This window comes from Lolium perenne, chromosome 5 (assembly GCF_019359855.2).
Source record: "Lolium perenne isolate Kyuss_39 chromosome 5, Kyuss_2.0, whole genome shotgun sequence".
NCBI lineage: Eukaryota > Viridiplantae > Streptophyta > Magnoliopsida > Poales > Poaceae > Lolium > Lolium perenne.
In genome coordinates this window covers 266,150,914-266,165,710 of record NC_067248.2, presented here as the reverse complement: position 1 = coordinate 266,165,710, position 14,797 = coordinate 266,150,914, and the positions used below count along the sequence as shown (strand labels likewise).

The 14,797-nt window shown below is 47.0% G+C and overlaps 1 protein-coding gene across 1 annotated transcript in view; it reads right to left on the bottom strand.

The window, feature by feature from the left end:
• The window catches only part of LOC127303029 (protein DETOXIFICATION 19), a 112,454-nt gene extending 101,186 nt beyond the window's left edge, over positions 1-11,268 (bottom strand). Inside the window, exon 1 of the mRNA XM_051333777.2 lies at positions 11,144-11,268. The gene's annotated coding sequence lies outside the window, so the exon portion shown is untranslated. The remainder of the gene's footprint in view (positions 1-11,143) is intronic.
• Positions 11,269-14,797: the final 3,529 nt, after the last annotated feature.

The following is a 14,797-nucleotide window of genomic DNA, read 5'->3' as shown; positions in this document are numbered from 1 at the left end:
TCTTTGAGTACTTTCTTGAGAGCACAACTGTCATTCTTAGTGTAATATGCTTGTCTCAAAATATGATTGATTGTGGTATAACTTTGATGCTTTTATCTTTGATAGTCTCTACTTCTAGTCTTTCCATGAACTTCAAAGGTGCCTGGGCATTTATGTTTTGCTGTACAAATACGGGCAAGCGAGATACCACTTTATCATATCCTTTTATGAACATTGCAATCCTGCTAATAGACATGATTCATGATGCTTATTATTAATTTCTTGGTACCTTTTCCATGATTGATATAGCTATTAGATGATTTTATTTGCATGTATCTTATTATGAATTGCTTAAGTACTTGCCATATCATGAGAATATTTACATCATATGAGCAAATGTGTTCGTGAAAGTTCTTTTATCGCTCAGTTGTTAACTGAATTGCTTGAGGACAAGCAATAAGCTAATCTTGGGGGGAGTTGATACGTCCAAAACGTATCTACTTTCCCGAACACTTTTGCTATTGTTTTGCCTCTAATTTGTGTATTTTGGATGCAACTAACACGGACTAACGCTGTTTTCAGCAGAATTGCTCTAGTGTCTCGTTTTTGTGCAGAAATCCAACTTTCAGGAAAATCCTCGGAATTTATGCAGAAGGTCCTATTTTACCAGAATACTGACGGAGCCAGAAGGGCAAGCCATGTGGGGGCACGAGGGCCCCACACACTAGGCCGGCGCGGCCCAGGAGGGGCCCGCGCGGCCCTAGTGTGTGGCGGCCTCGGCTGGCCCCCGACGCCCTCCTTCGGACTACTTAACGTCCTCGACCTAAAAACGCACGGAGAGAAGTCGAAGTCGCCAGAAACCCTCCAGAACGCCGCCACATCGCGAAACTCCGTCTCGGGAGCCAGAAGTCTCCGTTCTGGCACTCCGCCGGGACGGGGAATTGGAGGAGATCATCGCCATCATCACCACCGACGCCTCTCCATCGACCAGCCATGTTTCCCCCATCCATGTGTGAGTAATTCCCCCGCTGTAGGCTGAAGGGGATGGTAGGGATTGGATGAGATTGGTCATGTAATAGTCATAAGATTGTTAGGGCATAGTGCCTAGTATCCGTAGATGTTACTTTTATGATATTGTTGCAACTTGTTATGCTTAATGCTTGTCACTAGGGCCCGAGTGCCATGATCTCAGATCTGAACATGTTATTGATTCATGAAGATATTCGTTGTTTATGATCTTACCTGCAAGTTGTATACACATGTCGCTGTCCGGAACCAATGGCCCCGAAGTGACAGAAATCGGGACAACCGGAGGGGATGGTAGTGATGTGAGGATCACATGTGTTCACGGAGTGTTAATGCTTTGCTCCGGTACTCTATTAAAAGGAGTACCTTAATATCCAGTAGATTCCCTTGAGGCCCGGCTGCCACCGGCTGGTAGGACAAAAGATGTTGTGCAAGTTTCTCATTGCGAGCACGTACGACTAAATATGGAACACATGCCTATTGATTGATTAGTACTTGGATACCGTTTTATTATTATCTGCAAATGCCCTTGCTTTGATTGTTACATGAGTTTCTCTCATCCATGCAACGCCCGTTAATCCGTCCCTGTGCCTACAGTATTTTAATCCTGCTGTTTACTATAATCACTACTGCTGTCTTTGTTACTCTGCTACTGTTATTTCGCTACTGCTACTGCTATAAAACTGTTACTACTGATAAACTCTTGCGAGCAAGTCTGTTTCCAGGTGCAGCTGAATTGACAACTCCGCTGTTAAGGCTTTCAAGTATTCTTTGTCTCCCCTTGTGTCGAATCAATAAATTGGGTTTTACTTCCCGCGAAGACTGTTGTGATCCCCTATACTTGTGGGTCATCAAAGTCGACATGCATTTCGCGGCTACCCTCGCGGTGACCCCATCCAGCGAGCTTCCCGAGGTGCCTGTTTACGGGCAGACCAACGGGGTTCTCGATTTCTAGATAACTCGTGCAGAAGGAGATGCACTCTTCGGTTAGAAAGCCCTTGGCTATGCTTCCGTCTGGATGTGCCCTGTTGCGAACGTACCCTTTGATGACACCATTCATCTTTTCGAACGGCAACATGCTGTGCAGGAATGTCGGCCCCAGTTGGATGATATCCTCCACGATATGTACCAGCAGATGCACCATAACGTCGAAGAATGCGGGCGGGAAGTACATCTCAAGCTCGCACAGTATCACCACGATCTCTTCCTGTAGCCTTCTGAGTTGCCTCACGCCAACAGACTTCCGAGAGATGACGTCGAAAAAGTTGCATAGGCCAAAAAGCGTTTCAGGGACGTGCGCGTCCATGATCCCACGGATTACAACCGGAAGTATCTGCGTCATCAGCACGTGACAGTCGTGAGACTTCATCCCGTTGAACCTCTGCTTCGCTTTGTCTAGGTACCTGCTTATCTTCCCCGCGTAACCGTAAGGAAGTTTTACTCCTAGGAGACAGTCGAAAAACTGCTCGATCTCCTTCTGACTTAGAGTGAAGCACACGGGGGGGGGGGGGGGGTGGGGGGCAGTAATATTCGATCTTCTTGGCCTTTTTGCCCTTGCGATGACTTTGCGTGTCCTCCGCCTCATCATCGTCATCATCATCATCATCATTAGGGCGTCCAGCGTGAAGCTCCTCCATGATCCCAATTGATAGCAAGTCGTACCTTGCTTTTGGCCCATCTTTGGTCCTCTCTGGCATGTTGAGGAGGGTACCAAGCAGACTCTCGCACACGTTCTTCGTGATGTGCATGACATCAAGGCTGTGAGGCACACGGAGGATCTTCCAGTACGGCAAGTCCCAGAAAACAGACCTCCGGCGCCTTTCGCTTCTTTCCCGGCGGTGGGCACTCTTTCCAATTTTTCAATAGCTTGTCTATTTGCTCGCTTCTCGTACGTGGCCGTCTTCGGGGTTCGTCTTGACCATCGAACAGATCCTTGCGTTTCCTCCATGGGTCGTCGTCGCGAAGCCACCTTCGATGTCCCATGAACACCGTTTTCGAGGACCCGGGATCTCTATCTAGCTGGCGGTACGTTGTGTCATCCATGCACCTGACGCATGCATTGAATCCGTGGACCACCTGCCCCGCGACATATCCGTAACCGAGAAAGTCGTGCACCGTCGTGAGCAGCGCGGCTCTCATAGGGAAATATTCTTCCGCGGCGGTGGCCCACGTATTGGCAGGCGCGTCCCATAGCGTGGCTAGCTCCTCTTTTAGAAGCCCCATATACAGATTGATGTCGTTCCCTGGTTGTTTCAGCCCTTCAATTAGCATACTCATTTGAATGTACTTCCTCTTCATGCACAACCAGGGGGGAGGTTGTACATCCACACAAACATGGGCCAGGTGCTATGCGTGCTGCTCTGGCTGCCAAACGGATTGACTCCATCGGTGCTTGCGCCCAGCCTTATGTTCCTAGGATTGTCCCCAAATTCTGGGTACTCGAGGTTCAACGCATTCCACTGGCTAGCATCCGAAGGTTGTCTCAACATCCTATCCTTTTTCTTTTTCTCCGAATCATCTGTGTCATCTTCTCGCTTCCTCATCTCCGCGTGCCAGCGCATTAGCTTTGCTTGCTTAGGGTCCGCGAAATACCGCTGCAGACGAGGAGTGATCGGAAAGTACCACACCACCTTCCGAGGAGCTTTCTTCCCCTTCTTGTACCGACTGACGCCGCACTCCGGACATATGGTAGACTCCGCGTGCTCGTCCCGATAAATGATGCAATCTTTCAAGCACTCATGGTATTTCACGTGCGGTAAATCCAGAGGACACATGATTTTCTTGGCCTCCTCGATACTAGTCGGACACGTGTTACCTTTCGGAAGACGTTCGTGCCAGAATGACATGTTGTCGTTGAAGGATGTGTCGGTCATTTTGTGCTTTACCTTCATCTCCAGAGCCATGAGCGTTACTTTCAGGCAGGTATCCTCCGGCCTGCATCCTTCATACAATGGAGTAACCGCGTCTACCTCCAGTTGATCCATCTTGGCTTTCTCTCGGGCGGCAGCTCTTGCGTTACTCGTCTGCTTGAGAAGCAGCTCTTGAAGATAAGGGTCCTGCACCCAGTCCATCGACGATGGTCCATCGTCTTCAACTTCATGATCGTCATGATGACCTCCATCTTGATCTTCCTCATCATCAGGTCCAGGATCTCCTACATTGTGATCATGATCATCTCCGGGATCTTCTACATTCTGATCATGTCCGGGATCTTCTACATCCTGATCATGTCCGGGATTTTCTACATGGTGCTCACCTCCTTCCTTATTTCTTGAAATCCCATGGACAAATTCATAATCATCTTCATCGCCTTCCCACCGATAGCCATCCATGAAACCACGCACGAGAAGGTGGTCCCGCACCATATCGGCTTTAGGGTCCATAAGGCTCGTCAGCTTGCATCTTCGACACGGACATCTTATCTCCGTTTGGTTATTTTTAATCATCTCGGCCGTCGAGGATTTCAAAAACCTACCCACAACGCCTTCGCTCATCATGCGGACCATGGTCGCCTGCGGGTATAGAGAAAATGGATATCTTAGTAGACCAAAAGAAAATTTTGGCATGACCTTCCCTAAAAATAGGACATATGTATATGCGTAGTATGCCCATTATTCGCCGAAACGGAAATGAATCAACGTTTCGGCAAAATATTGGCAACTCGATCGCATTTCAAATCCCTGCAAACAAAAACATGCAACACATGTGTGGAGGCTTCGCATATACAACACATGTGGAGGCTTCGCATACAACACACACATGCACGCGACGCTTCGCGCATGCACAACACATGTGGAGCTTCGCATAACATATATGCACACACACGTGTGCAAGACGATCGGAACCGGTCACGTACAAAGCATAAAACCAACAAAGTTACTGATACGGCGAGACCGAGAGTGTTGGATGAGGAAAAAAGTTGAGATTGAGTAGGGTATTGAGCTAGAAAGCTTCACCCTTACTTAGCTATCAAGAAAATTAAGTTTACCAACTTAATTTGGGTGATTGAAGAGGTGAAAATGAGGTGGGGAGGAGGGGCAACACGACCAGATCCAGATTTGGTGGGAGGTGGTGGTGCAAGAGTGTTTGGGGAGAGTGGGTGGCCACATGTGGGGGAGGGGAAAAGCAGGAAATGTGGTCCCAGGTTAGCAGTGGCGCACCACATAGCAGTGCGCCATTGCGAGGGTGACATAGCAATGGCGCACTGCTATGTGGTGCGCCACTGCTCACCTGGTACCAGCACCCCACGACTCTGCCGAACTTAGCAGTGGCACACCTTTATGGTGGTGCGCCATAGCTAGTAGTGGTGCACCGCGGCAGTGCGCCATTGCTGAAGCCCTCATTTCTAAAGGGGCCCTGGCCACCTCCTAGCAGTGGCGCACCACGACTCAGTGCGCCACTACTAGGTTGGGGAAGGAGCTGTGCTCCTGTCGGTATTTAGTGATGGCGCACCACATATTAGGTGCACCACTACTACATTTGTAACAGTGGCCCACCACTTTCTGGTGTGCCACTCCTAAGTAGTAGTGGCGCACGGACTTCATGGTGCGCCACTATCTCCTATCTTACGGCTAGGCCTTTTTCTAGTAGTGGCTTAAGGGAATTTGGTTATGTCTTTGCTTTGTGGTTAAGCATGTGCCTTTCTTGCATTGCATCTTGTTGCTTTGCATAGTTGAATATTTAGAGGAAACTCCACTAGGCTTTGAATGCCAATGTATGCAATGAAATTCAAGTTCATTCACACATGCATATATTATGGGGGAGTTTGCTCTATGTATTCAACATGTTTGTTACTTAAATTCCTTATATAAACCCTCTCAAAGAGATTGTCATCAATTACCAAAATGGGGGAGATTGAAAGTGCATGGAGCCCCCATGTGTGGTTTTGGTAATTAATGACAATCCATATGGACTATGTTTGCATTGAGTTATATTTATAGGAGTTGTCCATAGGCAATGCTTAAACCATATGTTGGCTTCAAGATTGCAATAAGAATCAAATGAAGAAGATCAAGTGTCAAGTATGTCTTGAAGATGAAGATGAAGTGAGCCCTCAAATTTAACTTCAAGACATCAACAAGATGAAGAATGAAGAAATGAAGTGCAAGTTCAAGATGAGCCATCTCGAAGAGATCCTTTGCTTGAATCTTGCCATCCATATGGTGATCATGGATATGAGAAGATGCAGCGAAGCAAAAGGTCTCCCATGATGGATTATGGGGGAGCAATCCACAAGACTTCGTCAAGCAAGCACAATCAAGAAAGGCGTTCCATCTTGTTGCGGTCAAGACCGTTATCATCGAGCTCAAGTGAAATACGCAAGATTAAGGTTTTCTCTTGATAGGGTTTCTTTCTCACCGGTCTCATGGTGTAGTTGGAGACCGGTTTATAGTTTAGTTGCCGTACTATCAAGAGGGCTCTCGAGTGAGTAACTCGATCGTATCGTTCGGAGAGAGCTCAAACCTTTGCATCCTTGCATCATCTTTCTTGGTTGATTATTTGGATCTTATCCATATGGTGTTTTAGAGCTTGTGCTTATTCTCATGACAAGCTCTAGTTCATCGAAAACGGATTTCGCATAGATCACTTGTTGCGTTTTCGAGTTTGGTGATTTTCTCGGTTTCTCATGTTGAGGTGTTGCACCTCTAAAAATAAAAGAAAATCACCCCCCTCTAGTTTCCATATTTTTGTTGGGTAGCTCTTGTCGCCCTCTTTCCAACAAAATTGGTTTCACCTAAATCCGAGTTTCCTAACTCAAGTTGTTGCATTTTCCATATTGGAGGTTTTACCGGTTTGTCTTTTATAGATAGGTAAAACCTTTATTCATTTGTTTATATCCTCCTTTGCTGGACTATGATGTTTCTATGCATATTGTTGTAGAGCTCATTGTTGTGATTTCAACGAGCCCAAGATCATCGAAATCGGAGTCCGGATGCAAAAGTTCTTAAGGTTTTCGTATTGGGTGTTTGGGTAAAAACAGGGAGGCCGGCACTGCCACCGGGAGCACCCCGGCATTGCCGCCGAGAGCACCCCGGCACTGCCGGTGGCTCTAGGCCGGCACTGCCGGCCAGTCGCGATTTTGGCCGCAACGGGCAGAAATCTGAGACCCCTATTTAAGGCCTTCTTCCTCCTCTCTCTCCCCACTTCTTCCTCCTCCTTTTGTTCTCCACCATTGTTGACCTTGAGAGCTTGCCATATCCCTCTACTCCTCCAATGATTTTTGAATCCTTTTGAGGGAAAAGGAAGAGGAGATCTAGATCTACATTCCTGCCAATCAAATCTATCTCTTTGTGAGTGGAACCCTCTAGATCTTGATCTTGGTGTTCTTTGTGAATTCCTTTGTTCTTCCTCTCTTATTCCCCCAATAGCTTTTGTAGCTTTGGTGGAATTTGAGAGTGAGGGACTTGCCATTGCATTTGGTGCATCGGTTTGAGTTCTCCATGGTGATTCGTGGAAGTGAAAGCAAGAAGGTTGTTACTCTTGGGTTATTGGAACCCTAGACGGATTCTAGGCCTTTGTGGCGATTTCTTGGGAGCCTCCAATTAAGTTGTGGATGCGTGCCCCAAGCTTTGTGTAAGGCCCGGTTTCCGCCTCGAAGGAAATCCCTTAGTGGAACCGTGACCTAGGCCTTTGTGGCGAGGGTCACCGGAGAATAAGGTGAGGCGCCTTCGTGGCGTTCGGTGTGTGGTGTGAGTACTGCATCTTGGGGTGAGGCCTTTGTGGCGTTGGTGTGCATCGAGCAACCACACCTCAAGGTGAGGCCTCTTGTGGCGTTTGGGAGCACTAAGCCACCGCACCTCTCCAACGGAGATTAGCAAGAGTGTGAACTTCGGGTTAAATCATCGTCTCCCGCGTGCCTCGGTTATCTCTATACCCGAGCTCTTTACTTATGCACTTTACTCTGTGATAGCCATCGTGCTTGAAGTTATATATCTTGCTATCACATAGTTGCTTGTATTGCTTAGCATAAGTTGTTGGTGCACATAGGTGAACCATAGCATATAGGCTTTGGGCTTGACAAAGTAAACGCTAGTTTTATTCCGCATTTGTTAAGCCCATCTCGTAAAAGTTTTAAACCGCCTATTCACCCCCCCCCCCTCTAGGTGACATCCGTGTCCTTTCACACGTTTTCCTGAGGTGGATGGGTCGCGCGGGTATGCGTGGCTGGGGGGAAACAGGAGAAATAGGAGAAGTCGCGGGTATGTTGTTGCTAGGGACCCATATAAGCGATCTGCGTTGAGAGCGGGGGCTCTTAAGGTGATAATCCGATTTTGTGGGTTTTTTCTCACCTAAGCACCTAACTAGGCGTCTACCGTTGTACATGTCCTTTAATTATTAGGATAGTAGTAGAAGAACTTCCACTCTTCCATAACGGGGTCGAAATAAATAAGAAGTACTCCGCAAAATAAAGTAGGCCAAATAAAAAAAAGAATGAATTCCACTTTTTACCCTGTAGTTTTGCAGTTGTGACACTAATTGCCCCGTTGAATAAGAAATCATCTAGATTATGCATTTTAAAATATTTGGATCCTCAATTTCTGGTGCGCATTCATTGGGCAAGCTATGAGGTGATTACCTACTTTCAAAAATATCAATACGGGGACGAGGAATGGAACAATTGGATAAGAGAAGTCTGGACATAATCGTAGATGAGGGCCTCCGATATTTACACATTTTATCGCACCACATCGACGAAATACACCCATCCTATCTAACAAAAACAAACAAAATGCTAAATTGGGGTAAAACCATGTTTAAAGACTCCTAGATGGGATATTTTTGTAAAAGTTGCATTAAATGGGGTAATATGTGTCACAAATGCCCAACCATAGGGTAAAAAGTGGAATTCACTCTAAAAAAAATACCGATATAAAGGGCATAGCTAGCCATCTCATGCAAGAATTAGCCAAGAAATGCAAGCTGACTTAGATATAACTCTAAATAGATAATGTATTGGGTGGTTGTCTCTATAATACTCTAATATACGTAGAGTAAGGGCATCTCCGCGGGGTCAAAAAATGCGTCGTGTCCATGCTCCAGCGGGGCAACGTAAAGTGACCGGGCCGTCTACGGCGATGCAAACCTGGCACAAATATGCGACAGGTTTGCGTCTCCGCGGACGCTACGCGGTCGCGCCGAGGGTCCGCCGAAAGTTACGTAGGACCCGCGCGTCAGTGGCAGGGAGGCCGATAACATTCCCGCCAGTGGCCATTCCCCGCGCGAAAAATCAAAGTAGACAGGCGCCAGCGATCTAGCCCAGGAGGCAGCAGCCCTTGCGTTCGCGCAGACCTTGGAGAAGATGATGGTCGAGAATCAAGCCGTCATGGATAAAAGGGACGAGAAGAAGCATCTGGAAAAAGAGGCAGCATCTGCCATCTACCTCAACCTCACCAAAGAGGTCGTTGAGGTCCAAAGGATGGACATTGATGCCAAAAAGGCAGACGCCGAGGCTAAGTTGCGTGACGCCGAGGCCAGGAGGATGGACGCCGAGGCTAAGACCCGTGCAGAGGACACGAGGATCATGCTAGCCGACTTGAGCAGCATGGACGACGACACCAGGGCCTGGTTCATGAAGAAGCGCGCCGAAATCCGCGCGCGCGACGCCTGATCTGCTGCGCCAATGCCAAGCACCATGGCCTCCTTTTGGACTAGATTTGCTGTTCTGGCCATGTTGTGCCCCTTTTGGACTCCATTTTGCGCCGTACCATGTGCAAAATATGATGAACTTATTTGAGACCTCAATTTGTGCCAATTTGAGGCTATAATTTCATGCAATTTGATTGTTTAACCTGTTTTCTGAAATTTCTGAACCTAAAATGGCCCGCGCCGAAAATGCGTCGGCCCGCTGAAGCCACCCCCAACGCAAACGAACGCATGACCATTTTCGCGTCCGCAGGCCGACGCAAACGGACGCACGCGGACATTTTGGACGTCCAAAATGCGTTGGCCCGCTGGAGATGCCCGAAGTGCTAAGAGTCAATGCACAACGCAGTGCTGAACCCATATCCAGAATCCAGATGTCCTTGGTACACTCCTTAATTGACTCAGATTAAGTACAAAATTATACTAAATCTTAGCCAGTTAAAAAAGATTGAAGGGAGTACTTTACAACAAGCTTTCCTAAAGTTGGTTGCCCTCTAGGACTAGGTTAAAATGCAGTGCATATTAGTCTTGGTCATAGTCAAACTTTATAAATTTGCTAGAAAAAGTGTGTTTCTTTGGAGCAATCGGCAGCACTGCCTTTTCATAAAGAAGAGGGAAAATGACTAGTTAATAAGGAAAATTAGCCGAAAACCGAACAACACACCGGTCCCGAGATCGCGCACACACGAGTCCAACTCTCTTCTGCTCAAGCGGCAAAAGATGACACCCAAGAGCATGACAACTGAATCCGGATCCGCCGCTCCGACATGCGAACCCCCGCAACTCACCGACACCGGTCCCAAGACCGCGCCCCAACGAGGTCATCGGCTCTACCACCCACGCGGTCGGAGCCAACACGACGACGAAGGCCACGCAAGCAACACAATGTCGAAGCCCCGGAGCCGCCGCTCCGGCGTCCACGCCGATCCCGAGATCGCGCACCAGCCGTGTCGACGCCTCCGCACCCAAGCGACCAGAGACAACACCATAATGCAGATGAGTTTCCGGAGCCGCCGCTCCGGCTTCCACGCCGGTCCCGAGACCGCACACACGCGTAGCCCACAGAGAAGCTAGGCAAAGTGAGCCAGCCAACACTGGAAACTGGAAAGAGTGTTTGACACTACAAGACAGGCAATTAAATTATACCAAAAGGTCTAAGCGGATAATTTGTTCCCCCAAAACAGAGTGCAAAGAAATTCCTAAAAAACTTTTACTAATGATTCGGATCTACACAGTTTATTTTTTTAAGGACCCAGTTCGAAAAAAATCTCAGGAAATCATCTTGTCTTGAATAAAAAAGTCCCTAACTAATGATGTTTCGTCAGATTGTCATGGCTTTGACGGATCCATCTTGTATCTTATATCAGGTCTGTGTAAAAATATGTGAAATTCTGGCTTGGAGGTGCGAGAAAACGTGGAAGAAGTGAAGGGAGACGAACACCCGTGTACCACTGGAGATCTGTCTTAAATATATGAATGGAGTGGAGTGTGTAGTTAACTCAGTCGTCTGCTTCTCCTTGGCAGGCAGGGAGATGCGCCCCGTCCATCAGTTCGCATTTAAGTCGCATGCAGCCGCAAATATAGTCCAACCACGCGCGCAGAGTACGTGCTGTGTTTTTCTTCTGCAGGACAAGGCGAGCTAGACGTTTACCTACTCAAGTGTTCACGTTCGCGAAAAAAGCGACTGCTTTGTCGTCGGTTTCTCTGGTCGTAAGAAGATCGAGCAGAAGAAGAAGCAATGGTGTGCGTAGAGTGTGGATACGATCCAACGACCAGACTCGGCCCTAGCACTACGGTGGCCAGCGATCGACGCCGCGCGCCTATATAAGCGATGAAAAAGGAGGTAATACTAGGTAACCCAACCTTTTTTTTATAATTTTCTAAAATTCCATGGAAAAACATATATTTCATGTTACGTTCGACCTACCCTTAAGGCTGCTCAAATATTCCTACTACCGTCAAATCGATGGAACGGGAAAGTGACACCAAACTCCACCAGATCCACCGGAGACGTGGAAAATAAATAATATATATTATCGTGTAAATTAATAGCAACTGCGCCGTTAAGGTCAACTACACCATCTAGCACACCATCGAAAATATCCGAGATCGGGGACGGATTCGCATCCATTGAAAACTTTGGAGTAACTAAGGTATAGTATTAACATACAATCATGCAATACCAGCTACTCTCACGTTCATAAAAAAAATACTCAACTTTATCCAGATACGAAGGTATATAAAATTAAACATCTTTTTTAAGCAGAGAGTAGAAACTTTAATGATATGTCATGCCATTAAATGGTTGTGATAACTAAATATATTACTACCATAACATCACACTTTTAAGGTAAGATGAATCTGTAAACTAATTAATATGTTATTAGTGCATGATAGTACCACATCCAAATTTTGACCAGGTATACGCCTATGTTAATTCTCACTACGATCGACTAGTCAATAATTGTGCAACGGGAAAGTGCATACGGCCGAAACGTGGGTCGTCGTGAGTAGACGCAGCAGTGGAAATAAATGTACTGTCTGGACCAAATCTGGCAGAGCTTGTGGTTGGAGCAGAAACTTATTTCTAAACGGAGGAAGTAGGAACTTGCAATGATTACCGTTCTTATTTCCAAAATACCAATGATATTAATTAGCATAAGGGTCTGTCAATAATTGTGCAAGGGCAAGAAGAGATGCATACGACCGGCACGTGGGAGCTGCGATAGCTGCATCGTCGATCATGCCTCGACGCAGCAGCAATAACTATAAGAAATTATCACGGTGGCCCAGGAGTTGCCGAGCGTGGCGCCGGCGAGGTGGATGACGCCGAGGTGGCCGGAGAACATCACGGAGACGAGCGGGACGGCGTAGTAGAACATGTTGGTGACGACCATCGGCACCACGAACTGCAGCTGCGCCCACGCTTCCTCCGTGTCGATCGCGCGCCGCAGCCATGCCGGCGGCGACCGCGCCGTCGCCTCGCCGCCCTTGCCGCCGACGGAGGTGCCGAGCAGTGATACGTCTCCAACGTATCGATAATTTCTTATGTTCCATGCCACATTATTGATGATTCCTACATGTTATATGCACACTTTATGTCATATTCGTGCATTTTCTGGAACTAACCTATTAACAAGATGCCGAAGTGCCAGTTGCTGTTTTCTGCTGTTTTTGGTTTCAGAAATCCTAGTAACGAAATATTCTCGGAATTGGACGAAATCAAGTCCCAGGGTCCTATTTTGCCACGAACCTTCCAGAAGACTGAAGAGCATACGAAGTGGGGCCACGAGGGGCCACCACCACAAGGCGGCGCGGCCAAGGAGGGGCCCGCGCCGCCCTGTGGCGTGGGACCCTCGTCAGCCCCCCGACTCTGCCCTTCCGCCTACTTAAAGCCTCCGTCGCGAAAACCCTGAGGCGAAAAACCACGATACGGAAAACCTTCCAGAGACGCCGCCGCCGCCGATCCCATCTCGGGGGATTCTGGAGATCTCCTCCGGCACCCTGCTGGAGAGGGGATTCATCTCCCGGAGGACTCTACACCGCCATGGTCGCCTCCGGAGTGATGAGTGAGTAGTTCACCCCTGGACTATGGGTCCATAGCAGTAGCTAGATGGTTGTCTTCTCCTCATTGTGCTTCATTGTTGGATCTTGTGAGCTGCCTAACATGATCAAGATCATCTATCTGTAATGCTATATGTTGTGTTTGTCGGGATCCGATGGATAGAGAATACCATGTTATGTTAATTATCAAGTTATTACCTATGTGTTGTTTATGATCTTGCATGCTCTCCGTTATTAGTAGAGGCTCTGGCCAAGTTGAAGCTAGTAACTCCAAGAGGGAGTATTTATACTCGATAGTGGGTTCATGCCTGCATTGACACCTGGGGGAGTGACAGAAACCCCTAAGGTTGTGTTGTGCTGTTGCCACTAGGGATAAAACATTGATGCTATGTTCGAGGATGTAGTTATTGATTACATTACGCACCATACTTAATGCAATTGTCTGTTGCTTTGCAACTTAATACTGGAAGGGGTTCGGACGATAACCTGAAGGTGGACTTTTTAGGCATAGATGCAGTTGGATGGCGGTCTATGTACTTTGTCGTAATGCCCAATTAAATCTCACTATATTTATCATGACATGTATGTGCATTGTTATGCCCTCTCTATTTGTCAATTGCCCGACTGTAATTTGTTCACCCAACATGCTTTTATCTTATGGGAGAGACACCTCTAGTGAACTGTGGACCCCGGTCCATTCTTTAATACTGAAATACAAACCCGACTGTAATTTGTTCACCCAACATGCTTTTATCTTATGGGAGAGACACCTCTAGTGAACTGTGGACCCCGGTCCATTCTTTAATACTGAAATACAAATCTGCTGCAATACTTGTTTTACTATTTTCTCTGCAAACAATCATCTTCCACACAATACGGTTAATCCTTTGTTACAGCAAGCCGGTGAGATTGACAACCTCACTGTTTCGTTGGGGCAAAGTACTTTGGTTGTGTTGTGCAGGTTCCACGTTGGCGCCGGAATCTCTGGTGTTGCGCCGCACTACATCCCGCCGCCATCAACCTTCAACGTGCTTCTTGGCTCCTACTGGTTCGATAAACCTTGGTTTCTTACTGAGGGAAACTTGCTGATGTACGCATCACACCTTCCACTTGGGGTTCCCAACGGGCGTGTGCTTTACGCGTCATCAAGCTAAATTTCTGGCGCCGTTGCCGGGGAGATCAAGACACGCTGCAAGGGGAGTCTCCACTTCTCAATCTCTTTACTTTGTTTTTGTCTTGCTTTATTTTATTTACTACTTTGTTTGCTGCATTATATCAAAACACAAAAAAATTAGTTGCTAGTTTTTTACTTTATTTACTGTCTTGCACTCCATATTAAAAACACAAAAAAATTAGTTACTTGCATTTACTTTACTTATTTCAACATGTTTCCTTTTAATTTTACCACAAAAGACATACCGGTGGGACGCGGGTCTATAATTGGGAGAAACAATATAGAAGAATTTTTCAGTCATGTTAGTACCGTTGAAGATTTTGAAGATAGACACTTGGTAGAACTTGCTCCTACTTATGAAATTGCTGCTGCTGCTTTAGTTCGCATGTTGGAAACTAAATTTGTTAATCT